The following is a 12,830-nucleotide window of genomic DNA, read 5'->3' as shown; positions in this document are numbered from 1 at the left end:
TGCCATTCTATATGGTGCCTTAGAAATAGGGGTGGATCCCGGAATTAATTCGATGCTGAAATCTAATTCTCTTGGTGGGGGCATACTAGGTATTTCTTCTGGAAAAACATGTGGGTACTCACAAACAACAGGTATGTCGGTAATGGAAGGTCCAGAGGTATTTAAGTCAATAACACTACACAGATAACCAGATAAACCACTCTCAATCATTTTATGTGCTCTCAAAGCATGGACAATTTGAATCGTTGGTTTTCTTACTAGCTTATGGAATGAAACTCTATCTCCATCTGGCGTTATAAGGGTCACACTTTGCCTCGAACAATTAAGGTTAGCTTCATACTTAGTCAACCAATTCATTCCCAAGATTACATCAAATTCAGATAGATCAAAAGCTATTAAGTCTGCTCGAAACTCAACTTTCTTTATTATAATAGGGCAATCCTTATACATGGTTCTACATTTCACAATTTCTCCACTAGGAAGGGAAACACTCATAGCATGAAAGTCACAACATGGTTTCAAATTTAAATACTTTGCAAACAATGGAGAAATAAAGGAATGTGAAGCTCCAGAATCAAAAAGAACATGGGCTACTAAAGAATGGATAGAGAAAGTACCGGTGATAACATTATCATTCTCATCTGCCTCATCCTGTCTCATCACAAAAACTCTTTCAGCTGGCGGTGGTCGGGGTGGGTTGCGGTTTGAACCTCCTGTGTTGTTGTTGTTCCGACCACGATCGTTGTTAGTTGAAACTGGTCCTCTCGTGGTTGGGGTTACCTGCTTCGGACAATCTCTGATGTAATGATCATGGCTCCCACATCGAAAACAAGTGTTCGATCCTACACGACATTCACTCTCAATGTGGCCTCTTCTCCCACATTTGGCACATTCTTGCGCCCTATTATTCTGGTTTCCACGATAACCTTGTCCTTTGTTTCCAACATCGTTCCTCCTTTGGTTTCCCTGATAGCCTTGGTTAGGCTTCTTTGCTCCTCCTTGACTCTGGTTTTCATTTCTCCTTTTATACCCAACATTCTTCGCTTCTCGAAGCAGTACCACTCTCTCTACATTAGCTGCAATATCAACCATATCCTGGTATGAAGTAAACCTCTGAGTGGACAACCTATCCTGGTACTTAAGGTGCAGGCCTCGCTCGAAACGGTTCATCCTGGACTGCTCTGTCGACACCAGGTCTGGTGCAAACCTTGACAACTCCATGAACTTATTTGCGTATTCCAACACGCTCATTGTTCCTTGTTGCAAGTGTAGAAATTCATCTTCTTTTTGTTTCCTCAGGGATGGTGGATAAAACTTGTCTCTCATTAACTTTTGTAGCTCGTTCCAACCAAATCCAGACCCATTCTTTCGTTCCTTGTTAACTTTCCACCATAATCCTGCTTGACCCGTCAAGTAGAACACTGCGAAATCAACTCTCCATTTCTCAGGGCATTGCAGGGTTTCAAACAACTGATCAATGCGACTTATCCAATCCTCGAACTCAACTGGATCAGGCTTGCCATCATAGGATGGTGGGTTAAGCGACGAAAAGTTCTTGAACATCGTTGGGCTCTCGTTCCCACTAACATCTTTCTTTTTCCGAGAATCATGGACTAATTCGGCCAACATTGCACTCACATTTTCCAATCGTTCCATCCTTTCCTCATGGCCATTAACATGGACATACTCCTCGTGAGTAATGTCGTTATCATCGTGAACATGATGCTCGTTGCGAGCTCCGTTGGTAACATCGTTGATAGCATCAATGGTCGACATTCTGCATAACATATCTTATCAGATTGAAGCGAAATAATAATATAAAATAATCCCTTTGATCTCGTTCCTACACTCACACTCATATTCATTTTAACTTAGCAAGATTTTAGAACATTCTTTTTAACTCATTCCTTAAAATTCTTCACTTAAAGCCTAATGAATTCTATTCGTGCCAAAACCCGTAAGGTTTAGCACTTATGGTCCAGAACCTTTGCTCTTGATACCAAACTATAACGCCCCGACCTCTAATTCAATAATTTAAAGCATAATTAGCAGCGGAATTAACCTAATTGGTCGGGACATTACCTGCCGTAACTTCCTTTTCGGAAATTACAAGGCAAACATCAATCATAAGCCTTTAAATACTCCAAAACAATATATATAATCTTTTATATGACCAAGATGAAAGTACATAACTTACTAAAGTCTTTAATTAAAACTTATTAAACTATTAGAACCGTAAACATAAACTAGGTGGATAATATTAAAGTGAAACTCCTCGCCACTACTCGTGCCCATCATTCCCCGCAGTACCTAAAACGGAAAACAAAACGGTGAGCCGAAGACTCAGTAACGAACTATTCTAGCAGCGTAAATTCATTTCAATTCATTTTATTTAATAACACAGGGAGAATAGAATAAGTAAAACATTTAATAAAACATCATATTCACTTAATTCATAAACTTTGCAATTTAACATGCTAGTTGTCGGCAAGTACGAACCGTGAAGGAATTCTCCACTGGGCCTGGGCCCATAAGAGCCTGGGCTCATCGTAACATGGGGCCTGGGCCCTGAGCCTGGGCTCATAAACCATGGGAGCCTGGGCTCGTGATCCATGGGTGGACAGGTGTCCGTGGTGCATGCATGACCGGTAGATAGGAAGATGGTAGTTTATATACCGCCAGACAAACCAGGTCTTTCACTTTCATTTATCATGTTTTGTATAATTTTACCAAGCCTTGGCTTGTATTTCAGTTCGAAATAACATAACTCATTTAGCTCATAAAACATCATTTTGATCCTGGGATCAATAAACATATTATTTCTTTCAAAGCATTGCATAAACATAATTTTATGAGAAAACTCAATCAAATCATATTATAATAAACAATTCAAACAAATCATATTTCATCCCACAATCCATAAAACACATCAAAACATTTAATTCATAAATTCAATCATAACGTCATAATTTCATAAATCATATTTATAAGGGGATTGCGGGTACTAGCAATAGCCGTTACCTCACTTCCACGATTTTGCTAAGGATTTTCGTTGGTTCGTTCGTCCTGAGCTCCGAGTCCAATTTCTTTAAAAATAGTAAATAATTGAATTAGTACTAGATCGATAAATAATTATAAAATTTAATATTTTATAAATCATAAATTTTATAAGTAATGAAATAAATAACGAATTTTAATAAAATATAATTTCGACATTTAAAGAAAATATTATTATTAATCGAATTTTGAATTGAATTACATATATATTTTATAAATAAATTTTCATGTAAATAATGTTTAAATTCCATTTTGATAAATAAAACTAGAATCTTTATTCTCATAAAGTTGATAATAAAATCTGAAAAATAATAAACAGTTTTTATTAGTAAATATTTTGTAAAAATTATTAAACCATAAGTATTGACAAATTAAAAATCTGAAAATTCAGATTTAGTCTTACCCAAGGCCCAAATGAAATGTGGCCCAATTTGGAGTTAGGTTTGAAAAACAAATCAAGGCTCCAAAATTTAGAGATTGGCTTTCTCTCTCTCTCCTCTTTTTTTTTTTGTTGCTTTCGGTTTCCTGGGTCAAGAACAGGGGGAGGGGGGGGCCGAAACAGGGAAGCAACGAAGGGGATGAAGAGCCGCGAGGAGAAGGAGCGACGGACGGCCGGGCGGCGCAACAAGGTCACGCCGGTGCAGGTGGGTGGTGTTTCGCGGCGGTGGTGCAGCGTGAGAGAGGAGGAGGGAGTGCGAAAACGAAGGGGAAGCAGGGGAGTTTTGGAGAAGGGTGTTTCGATTGGTGGTCGTGTAGCTCGCCGAGAAGTGTGGGGGAAATGAGTTGACCAGGCGAGGGGAGTGGGCTGGTGTGGTGGCTGCGACGCTGGTGGCGCGCCGAAGGAGGGGAAAGAGGAAGCAGGGGAGAGGGCAGGGGTGCGTGTGGTGGAAGGGAGAGGGTGAGGGAGGTGTGGTGGTCGAAGGTGGTTGCTGTGTTGGTGGTGGTCGAAGGTGGTTATCGATGGTGGTCACGGTGGTGGTAGGCAGACGGTGGTCGTTGGTGGTGGTGGTTTAAATTACAGAAAAGCAGGAAGTGAAATTGAATTGTGTTTAGTTTTGTTGGAATTCAATGAGGTTGAAACTGATTGTTACTCACGATTTTGAGTTTGATTCTTCTCATTTTCTGCCTATTTTGAGAGCTATTTCTAGTGTGAATTGGTGTTCATTGACTCAGTTAAGATTGGTTGGAATGACAAATGTGAAGAAAAACCTGCAATTCTGGTGACTAAGGGAGTTAGGCAAGGATACGTGGATCAATTGTAAGAATGTGTGAGACAAGTGTAAAAGGGAAGTTTGACTTCCATGGCAAAAGCTGCGTGAAGCAGAAGAAGAAAGAAGGAAGGAGACAAACTAACTTTGGCTTATTTAGGAGAATAAGGATATCTTGAAAATTGTGAATTGCTAGAGAAATTTCAGAATTTTTACTCCCTAATTAAGCTTTAAAAGATAATTCGGAAATAATTATAATTTTTTAAAAAAAAACTAATTGAATTATAAAAATCGAAGTATTTTTACGACTGAAATATTAAAATTTCCGAGTTAAGTAAGATTATAAAAAAAAAATAGCGTCTGGAATTAAGATTTAAAACGATTAATAATAGACATTAAATTAAATAGAATTATTAAGCATAGTAAACCGTATTTTAAAAATTCAGGGTATTACATTAACTAATTGGTTTCATTGCTTAAAATTTTGTATCTTAACTAAAACCCTGAGATTTTTTGTCTAAAACTCAGAAATACGTAACTAAAACTCAATAAATCTTAAATAAAACTTAAAAAAATATTAACTTAAACTAAGAAAATCTTAAATAAAATCCAGATATTCTTAGTTTGAAACTCAGAAATGCGTAATTAAAACTCAAAGCAATCTTAACTAAAACCAAGAAATCTTAAGTAAAACTAAGAAAATATTTACTAAACTAAAAAACCTAGAAAATAATGTTTAACTAAAACAAAATTATTCTCTACTAAAATAAATTTAACCTTAACTAAAACGAAACTATTCTTAAATAAAACAATATTATTCTTAACTAAAACTTCTGAAATTACAAGTAAAACTCAGAAAATAAAAAGTGTAAATAAAATCGTTTCATCTCATCACTAAATATAACAAAAGTATAATTAAAATGAAATTATTCTTAACCATGAAGTAAAACCAATTTAATCATTACTAATGGTAAATAAAATAAAATTATATTGTAGTATCTCAATCGCCATTTAATTCATCGATTTTGCATTACTATTATTGATAGCATGTCGAAGTCCTGTCAAACAATCCATCTGTAGGGTAGACATTAGCTGATGGGGGAGTCTAAAGTTTCCCCAACATGATGCAGACTTCCTGTGTATGTGACTGGTCGTTCAGACAAATCTAATGTAGGATCACTATAACAAAGTGCAGCTCCCTTCCAAGTTCCAACGTTCATGCAGAAGCTGAGAAGCTTCACTTCTACAACAACCATTTAAGGTTGTCAATCGTGGACATAAACTCTAGTACACAGATTGGATGATCCCTGTAACAGAATGATCTACACTGAACACACTTTGCAAACCAATGCCCAAATTCTTATCCCCATCAACCGAGTGGATACTGCTAGTTCTTTCAGATCGATCTCCAGATTTGCAATTGCTGAGACCTCGACTCCTCTGATTGGGAGGTCAATTTTGTTCAATACTCTGTACCATTTCCCAGAAACATCTTGTTGCACATAAATATATCAGGTTATGCATCTAATTGTACTGATTTATAAAGCACAAACTAACGTAAAATATAAATTAGAACGTCAGCAAAGAACTCGACATAGTCAACACAAACCAACATCAAGATCAATAGCCTGGTGTCCATCTAAAGTTGCACAAAATTTTTGTAGTTGTCAAATGACCAACTCAACCAAAAGGTTAAGCTAATGGTTGAAGCCCCAAACATAGTTTTATACTCTATGACGCCCCCACACATGAAAGACCTTTGGGCTTGAAGTGTGGATGCAACATAGACCTCCTCATACCCAACGCGAAATATTCCACTTTGAAATGAGGGGTGGATGAGATTTGAACATGTGACTTTTGCGTCATGTTGGCTCTGATACCATGTCAAAGGACCAACTCAACCAAATGCTTAAGCTAATGGTTGAAGCCCCAAGATTAGTTTTATACTCTATAAGTAGCAACACATCCTTAACCAAGCCAGATCCTCTACAAAGCCTAATTCAGACTTCAGGTATCTTAGTACTAACTTAAACAAGTTTAGTCTTAACTAAAATGAATTTATTCTTAACTAAAAAAAATCATTCTTAACTAAAATGTAATTATTCTTAACTAAAATAATTTAATCTTAACTAAAAATAAAATAATTCTTAACTAAAGAAATATTAATTGTAACTAAATGTCTAAAACAAATTAAATATGTTCTGCAAATTTTGGATCACATATATCCAACTAGAAATTGCAAAATCGAGGAGAAAAATGTAGTAGAAACCCCTAGGAAACACAATTGAGATAAAATTCAAGCTCAACAGACCCACAATCAAATAACAAAGCACAACATCAACCCCAAACATTAAGAAACTTCCGATATTGGCAGAAAATCCAGAAGAAGAAACATAGTTCACGAAGAACAAGCAAAATCACAAGCATAAATAGAAATTTATAAAAAAAGGAACCTCAATCGACATAGCTAGAAACAATATGCGAAATCAAATCGAAACAAAATAACCATTGTAGCCACCTTAATCTCCGTATCCGCCACCACTTTCTCGCGGCCGAAATCAAGAGGGCTTCAACAAGTACACCGGTAAAATTAATCAAAAACCTTAATTGTAAAATAATTAATAATAACCTGAAAAATAAAAAACCTAAAATCAAAATCCAAATTAAAAAACTCCAGCATAAACCTAAGAAATAATGAATTCTGAAAATCAAAACTTGTTCTACGGTGGCAAGGAGGCGACGCCGACGGCTTCGGCTTCAACGATGCTTCCACTGCCGACATCCTCTACCTCTTCTATGACTCCGATTCTCCCCGTGAATGAATCTCCTTCCTTCGCAGCTCAATATTTTGTTTCTGCTGCAGTTGTGGCTGGCCACCGGTTTCCGCCTCGCCTCCATCATCGACGGAATAACCGCCTTCTATTTGTTTCTCAAATAGATCGGCGACAAGGCCGAGAACTTCCTCATACGTTTCTCTCACCTTTAATTTTCTTTCCCTGTCCCAACATGCGCCGCCATCATTCAGGCCCACCGCTCTATTTATTACGTCGATGAAAACCATGAGTGAGCAACAAAACCAGGTTATTTCGCCTCCCTGAGTGTGCTTTAAACCCTAACCACCATCAAATTTATCTCTCCTACAGAAACCGCCGTCGCCACCTCGTCTTCCGTTATAAAAGAATCAACAATTAGGGTTTTGGAAATAAAAATGGAGGGAAATGAAGATTAACGTTGAAAAAAGAAAAAAATGCTAGGGTTTACTTTCGTGAGTTGATAAAACGAGATCGTGCAGAAAAATCTTGCGGTCGGCCATATCTAGAGATTTGAGATCGAAATCAATAGCCCAGATTCGAAGAATTCGAGCGAGAAGAAAGATGAGAGAGAGGGAGGTGAAACCCTAATCTGATGAAAGAGGATAGGAGAGAAAACGGTTCAAATGAAATGAAATAAATCATAAAATAGTATATATATTTCAGAAAAATAAATTTTAAAACTCGGTGACATCAACACCTGTGACAGACTGACAGCTTGGTGACAAGTAGGCGGTAATTCCTGTCAAGAATGTCTTTTATAAAAGTTTGTTAATCAAAAAAGAAGAAAAGGAGAGAGAAAAGAAATGAGGGGAAAAAAGAAAGAAAAGGAAAAAAGAGAGAGAAGAAAGAAGGGAACAAGAAAGATATATTATTACTTACTAGGGGTAATAATGTAAGTTAGTGAGTTTTATTTAGTAAGTTAGTGGGTTTATGGGGAGTTAATCTCTATTCTATAAGGGAACTCTTGAGTTTAATTTAGTAATTTCACTTTTGGTGTCCCCCCTATTGAATAAGATATTATACCCTCACTTACAATTGAATTAATAACAAATCTTGTGCACTTTATAGATTTTAGTTTTTTAATCCCGCAATTATTTTGGCTATAAGATTCCAGTACAATTCACCCGGCCCCCTCTTATAATGTTCCATCCGAATAACAATACTGTAATTTCATCACCATGAAACTAATGATCTGTTTGGATAATATCATTTCATTTAAAACGATGGAATTGACCCAAATACCATGTTTGGCAATTAAAAGGATTTGGATTTGGCCCAAATTTAACCCAAGGAAATTTAAGTCCAATATTTTGCATTTGAAATCCACTCCAAAAGGTCGTCATTTGAAATTCAGATGGTTGGATCTCTAGGTCGTCTTTCCCCTTCATCTCTCCTCTGTTCCCCAACTCTCCATAAATTGTCATTGAAGGACCTTATTCCAACCTCAAATCTTGATTTTCTTTCTCCTCTCAACCTCCATGTATCAATCCTCTCTCCTATTGATTTTCTACCCAACTACCTCTTTCCCTCGCAACCTCTTCACCGCCTCGCAACGTCTTTGTCATCGCCGCTGCGGAGGATCCCTAAATATCCAATAGGTGGAGACGTTTTAAGCAAGCGGCGGAGCACGACGGAGGATCTAGAGGGAGATAATCGCCGCTAAACTTGACGTTGTTTCTGAATTTCAATGGGGATTCCCGACGACGACGCCGTTTTGATTGAGAAAGGGATAAAATATGGTGACCCGTGGATTGTTACTGATAATTGTCCTATTTTATTGTTTTTTATTAAATACATTTTTTTTTCAATTTTAATTCATCAAGTGTACTAATTATTCAATCATCAGAATGATTAAATTGTTGAAATTGGAAATAAAAAAATAAGTTGACATATATATTTAGCTGGAAATATTTATTTGATTGGTTATTAAGAAGTTAGTTTTATTAAAAAAATACATAGTAGTTAAGATGTTAGGATAATTAATTTATAGTTTGGATGAAATAATTAGTGTATTTAACATTTATAGCTACAAAACTTTAATTCTAGAAGTCAATTGGATGTTTTGATTCCAAATCAATGTATTAATTGAATTTCTCATGTTTCCCAAACACAAAATTAGGAATTGAATTCCATAATTTCAGTTCCATAAATTTGAATTCTGTAATTTGAATTGAATTCATGTTTCCAAACACAACCTAAAGGTATTTGGCAATATGAAGTTAGATAACTAGTTATTGGCCTCAGTGATGCCCCAGTCGTTTTAATATGAAAATCGATCTTAATAAAAAATTAAGTAAAACATTTGAGATAAATATTTTAATCAAATTAAATACGTATTATTTATTAGAGTAATTTAATTCATTATTCGAAATAGTGAATTTTTAATTCTTCAACTGTAAGAATATTAGAGCACCCCAATAGTCAATGAAGTTACAATTCGGTATATTTTGTATCTAAATTTTTTGTTTCCTTTCAAAAATAAATTACAAGAGTTTTCGTTACTCCGTATTAAAATTAAGTTTTGTTAGTTTTAGGTAGTGTAAATGCAATTTTTTTACTACGTAAGATATAATTTAGTTTTCGTTAAAAATATACGAGAATATACTCTGTATAATTTGAACATTAAAATTTTAAATTTAGTAAACATAACTTATATTATTTACTTAGAATTACTTTATTAACATAAATTGTGTTGTTGGAGCGGTGATTAAAGTTCTAATATACTAAACTCAAGACTACTGGTGTGTGCAGTGTGTATTTCTCCCTCGTTTGAATCAAAAAACAAAAGACCATGAGTTCAAGCATACAGAGTAGATTTTAGCATTTGTTACTTTTTTTGTAAGAAAACATTTATTACTAAAATTTTTAAAACAGAAACTTTACACATCATATTGTGCGTCCATTTTAATAAATTTGAATCCTGTATTTTTATTTAAATTTAAACAATAAATACAGTTATAAACGTTTTATCCACCCTTCTCACCCCTCTTCCTCTTTGTTATCAATTATATATTATGAAAATACAGATTGAACAATAATAATATGGAGTGATAAAGGGTTATGTACATTTACAGAAAATTATATAATTTCATTTTCTAATTTATGTACTTGTATTTGATACCTCATCGTATTTTAAAAGTATAACTTGTGCATTATATCGGCCAAATACTAGTTTTAAAGGTGAGTTTATACCTAGTCTAGATGGAAGTTTGGAAAGGAGCATAGAGTCGGACTTTAGGATCATGTGGTAAAATAATATAGCAAGTTTGGAGGTGGGTATGAAAATTCAAAACTCACTTAAGATTCCACATTTTTTTTGGACAAATTGTTTTTTACCACCTAAACAATCGAGAAATTATTTTTTACCACCTAAAAAACCAAACCATGTATTTTACCACCTAAAAAAATATATTAAAACTTGTTTTTTTCCACCCGAAAAATGAAAAAATGGATAAAGATGTTATGTAGAGGGGCACAATAACAGTTTTTGATATGTTCTATTCTTCCACAATTTTATGTATTTAACTCTCTTCTCTTCCTCTGCTTCCTTACCTTCCATGAATTTACATAATTTTTCACCACCATTAATTCACAAATTTGACAATATTTAATGTAAGTAAAGAGAGAATGATGAAAGAGTTAAAGAAAAACACATAGAGAGTGTAAAAAATTGGAGGGCAATTGACTTAGGTAGCCATGCATAAAGGTTTCATCTATTTTTTTTTTGTTTTCAGGTGGTAAAAAACAAGTTTAATTTTTTTAGGTGGTAAAATACCAGTTTTAACTTTTTAGGTGGTAAAAAATAATTTTTCGATTTTTGTAGATGGAGAAAAATAATTTGTCGTGTAAAAAACTTCGGAATGTGGAGTATAGTTTTACTTGATTGGGATGCTATACTAGGGAACCCCTAGGGGGTTTATTAGTGACGACTTGCATTCCATGGAGAGTTTTTTTAGCTTGTATGACTTTTTAGGTTTTGCTCAATTTGGTTAATAATATCAAATATTTACCAAAAAATAAATAAAAAATTTGTCGTTTTTTTTCCAACCAACATCCCACATCATCACACTTGATCCTACTTTTTTTAGGAGTTTAGGAGAGTTTAAGGTGAGTTTGTGGATAATGTGTAAACTATGGAGAGTCTTATGTGAGTTTGAATAATGAAAAAATAGGTAAAAGTTTGTGATAAACTAGTGTGGTGGAGTCTGAAATTGAAGTGAAGTCAAAAGGGTTTAGTCAAATCACCTAATTTTTTTTCCTGATGATTATTCTTAAGTCGGGTCAGTTTTTAAATATCCCCAATGGCTATACCCATATATTGGTATACCCCCTCCCCGGCCAAAGAAAATAAAGAAGCTATATAGGCACGTGATTTCTTTAAAATAAATTGCATATAAATTTTTCAAATATCATAAATCTCTCTTATTTGTTTTCTCTCTTCTCAAATTTTCTCTCTCCCGAATTGTTTCTCTCTCCTCAGTTGTACGTGATTCTTTTAATCTCGAGTAACAATGTCAATTGGAGAATCCGTTTCCATTTGTGTTTGCGCGGCCCTTACCCTTCACGACAATGAAGTCGTTGCCACTAGCTGTAAACTTCTTTTCTATTTTCTCCGTTTTGCTTTTTATTTTCTTATATTTTCGTGATTTTTGATTGAATTTATATGTTGATTGGAAGCATGTCTTTGATAACTCAGTAGATTTTTTTCTTTTATATTCTATATTTGTGTGCACATCAATTTTTATGTGATTGAGAAATTTTCTAGTTGAATCTCCATTTTCTCTCTCCATTTTCTTGCAAATCTTAAAAAATCAGATCTAGAAATTTTTTATGTCCAGATCCAGATTTTTCAAAATGTTCATATGCATATATAGTTATGTTCATTTTGTGAGATTCTGATGTTCATATCACTTTATTATGAAGACTAATTCTATGATTGTTTATTAAGTTATGGAACTTTATAATGTTCATATTTAGAGAATAAATGTTCATTTTGGTTGTGTATAATATTTTTATTTTTCTTAAAATTGATTTTGTTAATATGTAATTGATTTAACATAAAATCTGGTTGACATCTCAATTTTCTTGCCAACTGTTTTTACCCAAAAAAGATCTAGAATGTTGTTTATTGTTCAGATTAGATTTTTTTTTTGAGGTTCATATGATCGAATGTATGATTATGTTCGTTTTGTGATATTGAAATGTTTATATGTATTCTTATTTGTTAAGATTAAATTTTTGTTTGTTGATTAAGTTATGAAACTTATTAATGTTCATTTTTTGAGAATAAAATGTTCTTTATCAAAAAAATTTATGTTCAAATTATAAAAAAGTAAGAGGTATGATGTTCATTTTCGAGATTATGATATTCACATCTACTTATTATAAAGTTTAAACTTATGATGGTTAGCTTGATTAAGTTGTGGAACTTAAAATGTTCATTTTCTGATAATAAAATGCTCATTTTGGGATAATAAAATGTTCATTTCTGATAATTAATAAAATGTTCATTTTCAGATAATAAAATATTCATTATCATAAAGTTTATGGTTAAATTATGAAAAAGTAAGAGGTATGATCATAATGTGAATGTGTAGTATGTATAACTTTTTAAGTTCATTTTTTATAAGTTCTCTCTTCATTTTCAAATTTTGTATATTCATTTTGAAGAAGTGTTAAGTTCATTTATAAAATGATTATTATGTTAATTGTGCTTGATTTATATGATAACAGTACAACAGGTTAAAATTCA

The sequence above is a fragment of the Spinacia oleracea genome, chromosome 4 (assembly GCF_020520425.1).
Source record: "Spinacia oleracea cultivar Varoflay chromosome 4, BTI_SOV_V1, whole genome shotgun sequence".
Lineage (NCBI taxonomy): Eukaryota > Viridiplantae > Streptophyta > Magnoliopsida > Caryophyllales > Amaranthaceae > Spinacia > Spinacia oleracea.
The sequence above is the reverse complement of the archived record's forward strand: the minus strand, read 5'-3'. Positions refer to the sequence as shown.